At 37.7% G+C, this 9,156-nt stretch overlaps 1 pseudogene; it reads left to right on the forward strand.

Annotated features, from left to right (window-relative positions):
- The first annotated feature begins 820 nt into the window (after positions 1–820).
- LOC141823785 (uncharacterized) lies at positions 821–5,422 on the forward strand (annotated as a pseudogene).
- Positions 5,423–9,156: the final 3,734 nt, after the last annotated feature.

Here is a 9,156-nt window from a genome sequence, read left to right on the forward strand (position 1 = left end):
GTATTAGAGCTTGTTTACAAAAGATGGCAGCTTAACCCCTTCACGGCAAGGTATGCAAGAGGAAAGGTAATAAGGATAGCTTATTAATCTTTAAGTTGTTGGTATCATGCAAACTAGGGAAAGCAAAAGAACAGGTCCTAACTTGGCAGCATAGGTCAGGAGGCCTTGTAAGACCAAGGGCAATGGTGCCTAAGGATGGTCTGTTAATCTTTAAGTTGTTGGTATCATGCAAACTAGGGAAATCAAAAGAACAGGTCCTAACTTGGCAGCATAGGCCATGCGACCTTATAAGACCAAGGGCACACCTGTGTAAGCAAACCCTTGGGAGGAATTGCCCTGCTAAAGGTTAATGAACTTCCTGAAAACCCTAAATCTTAAGTATCCTTGCCCACTTAAATGACCAGTTACGTTGTTACCAAAGGAACGAAATCTTACCGAGATGCCCTTATAGCCACTGAAGCCCTTGATCCCCCATCTGTTGGTTTTGCCAAACCTAGTGAATATATTTCCACATCCACTACTGCAATCTTGAAATAAAATAATACCCAGATACAACTTCTTGTGTCAATTGCCGAAATATTAGAGGACATTAAGACTGACTTAAAAACTATCTTAGAAGTTCAAAGAAAAGAAAAATCCCCTCCAGGTATTCCTGACGAGTTAATAAACAAATTAAAAGGGTTATCATTAGGTCTTGCTGAAAAACCAAAAGAAGGTAGGGGTAAACTTCATGTATTCAAGGACCCTTATATAATTCTAAAAGAAGAACAGGATAAACTGAAGAATGGCATCTGGAACCATTCAAGAACATCAACTATCATCATCACAAACCCCTCTCTTCGAGGATCAAATTCGGGAGTACAGACGCAACCAGCGAAGGCTCCATAATACCCAACAGGCCATGAGAAGGTTGGGTAGATGGCTTACAGGAGGAACAAATCCCACTTACACCCTGGAGTAGCAAATTGATCCCCAGGTTCAGTTACAACTTTCTATGCAGGAACGTGCTTCTTTAGTACCAACTGAGGTACTCTACCACTCAAGGAGGGATGACGTACATCACCATGTGTACATACATAGATCAGAAGAAGCATTACTTTGTGCTGATAATAATCAGCAAGACAGAATGTTCATTCAAGAAGAAAGCCACAACCAGCTACAACGTAGTAGAATGCAATATATACATATTGGTATTCTACAAGTGCGTATTCAAATACTACACCGACAAGCAGAAAGCACTATGACTCTTATTGTCTTCAGAGATAATCGATGGCTAGGTGATAAGTCAATACTTGCGACTATGGAAGTTGATCTTACCCATGGAAGTCAGTTAGTCTATATTATTCCTGATATTATGATGACTATTGGTGACTTTTTCAGGAATATTCAAATCTTGGTGTTAACTCGAGGATATAAGCAGTGGAGGAACGGTGAAGCAAACCTCTTAATTACAAGAGGACTGGTGGGAAAACTGTCCAACACTCCAAATGTAGGTTTTGCCTATGAAATACAGGGAGTAGTTGATTATTTAGTAAGCCATGGAGTTCGTGCTCTACCAGAACGAAGATACCCTACAACAAGATTGCAGGGGCTTGATTGGGTTATTAGACCCACTATAATTGAGATCCCAATGCAACCCACTGAAGTGAATTCAAGAAATTTACTTGAAGGCAATATAGCCTTAAGTTTCCAAAATTATATTGCAGCCTGAACCCCAGAACCTTCTATTTTCAACCAACGAGATGAAGAAATTCATGAGGATATACCCAGGTTATCACATTCTCTTGCGGTACTTCTTGAAATAAATAAACCTTTTAATTCTTTGCAGCAGGAAGATTGCCCACATAATCCTCTATGCTAAGGCTGGAAGGAATGCTGTGATTGTGTAAATTGTCATAATGAGGAAATTCTTCCCAACCCATTAAAAGGAAATATGGAGGATATAATGCAATTTCCCCTTGAGCCCTTTGAGCAACCAGGCTCTTATCCACTTTCTTTTAATATATGTGTTGCATTCTTGTTTGTTTTAACTAAGGATGGTGTATGGATTTAGGGGGAGTTCTTGTAGTTTAACATGTCATTTTGAAACATATTTCAATCATGACCTCAAATCTACAATTTAGACATATTTCATAAACTCATATGAAAGCTTTAGTGATGTCTACCTATAGACAATCTTAACCATCAAGAATGTTGATACAAAGCTTTTGTGCCATTAAGAGTTTCACAGTTTTTGAAACTTTATATCCACATCATGTTTTAATAGGTCAAACTTGTAAAATACAATCATTTTTCATAAATTTATATTTTTCCTTGATAATATATGTGAAAACAAACTTGCTTGTAAAATTTTAAATTTTTTTGAATTTTATGAAATTTTTAAGGCATTTCTGAAGTTCGCTGCACAAAGCTGTTTCAGGGCACCAGTCTACTGGTGCAGATATCCAGTCGACTGGTCCTAGTCGACTGCGGCCAGAATTCACTCGACCAATAAATCTGTGAGTTTTGTTTAACAGGTCAGTCGACTGATGAGGGCCTCAGTCGACTGATGCATCAGTCGACTGATTCAGTGATCAGTCGACTGATATGACTGAAATTCTCTGATTTTGATCATTTTCTTGACAATTTGCGTATCCTTTGACTCACTATTCTTTAATGCATGCTCTATGAGCATTTTTATGGTCTATAGGATTGATCATACCTATACTTTAGGTGCCATAAATATATTGTTGGTGCATATTATAGGGGGAGTAGGATTTTAGGGGGAGCGTGTGCCTAAAACAATTTCATTAACGCATAAAGCTCCTTATTGGGATTTAGATCTACCTCTTATTTATGTCTACCTCCTTAATTTACATTCTTTTTGATGGTTGTCAAAAAAGGGGGAGAATGGGTTGTTTAAAGTTAGACTTTAATGCTTTTATGATGATATTCATGCTTATTGATTCATGACTCATTTATTATCACTGTGATTATTTGTTGTTATTTTATAATGTTGTATTAAAGACCTAACTTAAACGAATTTTTATCTAAACATCAAAAAGGGAAAGATTGTTGGTGCAATCTTGCCCCAAGTGAATTAGATTTTAATATTTAGCTAAAATGAGTTTAAGTTAGGTAATGTTGGTGATCTAATATGTGTGATTTGAGTAAACAGGAAAGTCCAGATTTGAAGTCCCGGAGGCGCGGCTTCTTGGCAAATGGTGAAGTCCTGGAGGTGCGGCCTCTTGGCAAATGATGAAGTCCCGGAGACATGGCCTCTTAGCAAATGGTGAAGTCCCGGAGGCGCGACCTCTTGGCAAAGGGAGACTTAGCACGACGAAGCTAAGGGAAACGTCTCAAACAAGTGCAAGGATGGGCACGAAGCTTGTGGAAGACGTTTGAAGGCTTTCGTTAAGGCTAAGGGATGAAGAAGGAAGCTGAAAGGGGAGTTTCATCTTGACCAGTTAACTGACACTATCATCAGTCGACTGGGGACTTGATCAGAAGCACACACAGACTGACACTGTTCATTCAGTCGACTGATACTGTTCATCCAATCAACTGATGGATAGAGCAGTCGAACTGACAGCTGAGAATTAAACAAGCGTTGTGCCCAAGGAGCAGTCGATTGATGTCGAGAAAATTATAAAAATACAGATTGACGATTGGAGAAGAGAGGGTTCTATTCTTTCTCTTCTTGCACGACCTTCAAGCTCTGTAACTCTCTCTAATCTTCCTCCATACTTCACTATTCATTTTTGTGAAAGGAAGAGATCATTCTGTAAAGGTTTCTCGGCCTTCAAAGTGCTCTTTGAAAAGGAGAAGTTTTATAGTGGAAAGGTGCTATGTGTGTGAATCCTTGGACTAGTCACCTCGTAGAGGTGGATACCAAGTAAATCAATGGGTTAGCGATTGTGTTCTTTAATCTTGTTTTAGCTATTTTGCTTCCGCTAACGATTTTGCAGGAAAGAAAGAAAATCGCTATTCACCCCCTCTAGCGAATGCATCCTTCCCAACATTATCTACATAACATGGCATGGCATAATTAATGCAACTAATCATGGCAAATGATATAGCATGACATTAATATAACTAATTATGACTTATTTCCAGTCATAGTTATCATAAATTTTATTTAATAAAATATGATTAAGAATCTGATTTCACAAATCAAAATTCTTTAATTAGATTAGGAAATATTTTTTCATATCTAATCACTTATTTTATTTTATAAAATATAATTTTAATTAAAAAATCTAATTAATTAAGAAATAAATTTTTTAATTTAAATTTCTTAATAAATTAGAAAATTCTACAATTAGAAATTCTAAATTAAATCATAATATTTTCTTTTAAAAACTAAAATTCTTAATTAAGAAAATTTAATTAATTAAAAAATAATTTTTCTAATGCAAAATTTTCTAACCAATTAAGAAATTTCTATAATTAAAAATTCTAAATTAAATTAACAATTATCTTCATTAAATTTACAACTAACTATAACATACAAAATCATTTTACACTTATGTCTTGCACTATTAAGCTCTAATACCACTATTGTGATCATCCTAGTGCAATGCGCGTATTTACACGTTTTGAAAACGTGCACAGTGGAAATAAATAAATAATTAAAACAAATTATTATAACACATGCATGCAAATACAAGATATAATAGTGTACAAGATATGATTAAAAATTAAAATCTTCAAAATAATAAATAATTCTGTGCATACCTGGTAAATGATGTTGAGCGGTGTTGGCATCAATCGAGCGGCCCTTATCGACGTTTTGCCTCTACTGGTGATCCACGCCAAACTCTCATCTAGATGACTTCTTAAGTCACGAGTCACATCATCGTCTTCGGTACTAGCCAACAATCGGCAACGATCGAATCGAGAGAAAACTTAATTCCGGAAACATGCAACAACATTTGTTGTAATCATATTTTGAGGTTTTCTAATTATCACCGAAAATTGTATTCCCGATGTAGTTATCGATGGTCAACCTTTGACCGAAGGGGCAAATAGTCAGAACCTTTCCGATATTGATGGAATGATTTTTAAAAATTTCATGAGCTTCTGATGGCAAACCTTGATACATCCTGACAGCAACTTTGATTTTGACATGACAATGGCTCCTTTGTTCTCCTTCGATGGACAACACGAGTTAGGGTTTCCAATTACCGACGAAGATGGAAAATGGCGCGATGCTAGAATTCTGACGTTGCCTTCTCCCACACAGGTGGCAGGAGCAAAGGATGGTGGATTCCAGCATTTGCCTTCTCCTACAAGCGGTAGGAGAGGGGGCAACGTCTTTTCGGCGGAGGCATTCTCCAATAGTCGGCGAAGGGTGGAAAAATCCCAATCAGGCGTCGATGGTGGAAGCGGAACCGTCGGAGACCTTGTATCTGCAGTTCCGACGAACGCAGGCATTGTGTGACGCGATCGCGTGCATGCGGCGGACAAGAAATGGTGTTCATGCGACGAAGAAGACATGGAGAAGAAACAAAGAAAAACATATTCCCCAACCTCAAAACCCTCAACCCATAGGAGGAAGAAGCCCTTATTCAGTGTCGTGGCCACGGTCAAGAAGATTAATAGGGTTTTTCCTGTGATCCATTATTTTGTGGAGCTACAGTGCTTTTAAACTGGTTAGGGTTTTTAGGCTGAATCGGAGAAGAAAATTAACCCAGGCTGAACCGGAATCACCCCATGTTCACTGTAGCAAATCTGGTTCATTCTTAGTTTGCTTGGTTCAATAACTAAACGACTTCCTATTTGACCCAAATTAGTTTTGTTCAATTCGTCTTCATAATACGAAGCTTCTCATCACATCCGTTTTCTAAAATCTCTTCCATCATGGACCAAACTAAGTTGGTTCAATTTTGAGTCAAAATTAAATTGTTTAATTCAATAATCAAACCACATCTGATTTGAACCAAATCAATTTTGTTTATTTTATCTTCATAAGACGAAGTCAATTTTGCCTTTGTCTGGTCCAACCAAATTTTATATCTCTCTTAATTTGAGAATCTAATTCTCAAACTCATTTTAAGTCCTTCAGAAAACCTATAGTGCGTGTGACCCAATAGGTTCTCGGTTATGTTGGTCGTCCGTAATTAACCACTAATTGCATAACGATCATGAATAGAACCTAGTAGTATATCATGATCCTCAATTGATCAAAAAATTAATGATTGATTCCAGAATACTTCTAAATCCTTCAGCAGCTATAATGAGATGTGTCTCATTCCTTTCACCGTCTTATACTCGCTTGGTTCAGGATATGGTCTATATGTGTTAGTCCCCACTAAGCTGACTAGCCCAAACTGCTTTCTTATCCTATGGATTCAAGTTACTTATACATGTGTCCAAGAGTATCGTACTCTTGACATGTAATGCTTTGGCCAGTAACAATCCAAACAAGCGGTCGCAGGGTATACGTTTCTTTTTACAAAGAAAGTAAATCCTCTATGGGATATTCAAATACCTTTAGACACATCGACTTTACCCAATCATCATCGGGTCCACACCTCATCGGAGATGTCTGCTTAAGATGTCAAAGTATAAGCCTCCATGATCAAGGTGATTTGAATATCGCAAGTCCAAGGAAACTCGCACTTAAGCTGCAATGAGATCTTCATTGACATATGTATAGAACCATATGAAGTCTCAAGGCAGCTCACTCCAATGAACTAGTTACCTTTAACTAGCATCCACGTTTAACTCTCTTTTAACTCTCAACATCCGATGTCTCCAGTAGTGAGATCTGCTACTTGGTAAATTAAGGAGTTTAAAACGTGCTAGTTTTGACAAAATCGATGACATTCGTGCTCATCAATTCCTTGACTAGGGATAATTTCAATACATTCATAATTACAAATGTAAAGATGCTTACTAGTTGTGATCCAATCATAAATTCACTCATTCTATAAATTGTATTATGGACATTCAGTTAATGAGTTTAAGATCCAATGAAACATATGGATAATGTGCACTTAAATAGTAAATTTTTATTTATCTAATAAATAGTGTAATCATAAGGTAATTATCTTAGGACACCTCTCAAATATAACAAAGATGGCAATGGAAAAAACATGAATACATAATGATTTACTTGGTTTATAGTTGCTACTCTAAGGCCTACAGCCAAGAGACCGTTTCCGATAGGCAATCAACTAAGTAACTCCTCTCCTTACGAAGAAAAGTTAGGCGCTTTACAAAAAATAGTATCAATAATTCGAATATCGATTAAGAATTTAAGTACAGAAAATGTAAAACAGTTATACCGAAGAATAGTAGACGTTGATGTAGCTCCTCGACTTGATGATAGCATTTCGGATGCTCTTTCTTCATACAAATAGTCATCGTTAAGTCGTATATTGATGCTTTAAGGGCTCTCCCTCGGGCTTTTTTATTAGGCTATCTTGCCACCTAGAAGTCTTTTCGAGCGCCTCCACGTTGTTCGTCGATCCACTATCAACGCTGCTGACTTGGTACTTTTGGGCACCTGTATTCCTTTTGGGGCACCTATATGCTGACGTGGAGGTTCCGAATCAACCTTGACTTTGCAATGCCTTATACAAATCGAGGTGCCTGGAACCAATTCAGGCACCTAGAAGCTGAAGTGTCTCAACCATTAGGACTTTGCCACCTCACTGCTTCGCTGGCCTCGTTCCGCTGACGTCCAACACTTGGAACCAATCTGGGAGCTTGAAAGTCTGGTCGCCTGGATTCAGATAAGGGTGCCCAGAACACAAAGTTCTAGCCCTTCCTTTCTTAAATTACAAGTTAGTGCAAAACACAAATATAATAGAAAAAGAAACAGTTTAAACAAACTATTTTGATCTTAACTTCGGATTTCTAGTGAAACTCTGGGTTAGAGCAACACCTACTGTTCTTCTTACCAAGAATGCCTCTTCACCCACTCCACTCGGGAGAATTTACTTTGTGCCAATTAAGTCCTCTAGACTTGTTGAACTTTTACTTAGCCTCAATTCTCGGCCCCCAAGATTTCCACTATTAAACATCCAGTCCTCTAGACCTGCCTAGTCTTACGCCTAGTGCACTTGATCGGCCAAGTCTTCCCGCCTAGTCCTTCTGACTAGGACTTCCTCGCCGAGTCCTTCAAACCACGTCTTCCCACCTAATCCTCCAGATTAGATTTGCCCAGCCTCCAGCAAGGACTTTCATCGCCTCTTCTCAACTAGGACTTTCCTGTGTCTAATTGCAACTAGGGATTTTTTGTGCTACCTGCACACTTAGTTTAACTCATTAAATAAACTTATACACTTGACTTGAACTTTTTTTTCCATTATCAAAACTCAAATTCAATTATCTGGTGCTCCCTGCACCAACATCTTGTCCCTCCATCTACTAGACCCGACCCTATAGTAATTCAATTTAATTACTAGAACCCCTCTAGGCTAATGTAAGGATAACTCAAATCATCTTCCAATGAATGTAACGATAGGATGATAATTCGTAGGATTATATTATTTGTGATTTTGGGGTTTTGATATTGAAATGGGGGGTTTGAATTTTGGGATTCTAAGACTACTAATTGAAAAGAAATGTAAGTAATAAAGATTCTAATCTAATCTAAATTATGACTGCAATTTAATTAAGAAAATATGAAGCATTTAACAAAACTTAATCTAACCTACTTGCATTCAATATGAAGAACAACCTATACCAACATTCCAATGAAATAAAGCATTGCAAGAACTTCAAAGAATTGAAATGCAATGACACAAATCAAAGTAGCAAGAATGTAAGGGGCATTTAAACAAACATATGACAAACATAAAAACTGGACTAGGCTATACTAAATATAAGTGTGGAGATCTCTCCCTCTAATGTTAAAATGGTGGCGATGAATGAATCACACGCATAATCCCGAAGCTTGGTGGAGAATCCGATCTCTCCCTAATCCATTTGAGCTCAGGGGAATGTCATCAAAGATGATCCTCTTCCTCTAGTTTGAGAAAGAGGGATGATGCTGGTGAAGTGGTGGATGTGGATCGTCGAAGGTTCTAGGATATGGAGTGGGCTCTCCTCTTTAATCTTAGAAGGAGAGGTGGAGAATCTAATCTCTTCGTAATTTGGTTGAGCTTGGGGAATGCCATCAAAGATAGAATGTATCATCTCTCCTAATCTGGATGAGTGCTTGTG

The sequence above is a fragment of the Curcuma longa genome, chromosome 3 (genome assembly GCF_044706935.1).
Source record: "Curcuma longa cultivar G26 ecotype Majalengka, Jawa Barat chromosome 3, ITB_CL_G26_1.1, whole genome shotgun sequence".
NCBI lineage: Eukaryota > Viridiplantae > Streptophyta > Magnoliopsida > Zingiberales > Zingiberaceae > Curcuma > Curcuma longa.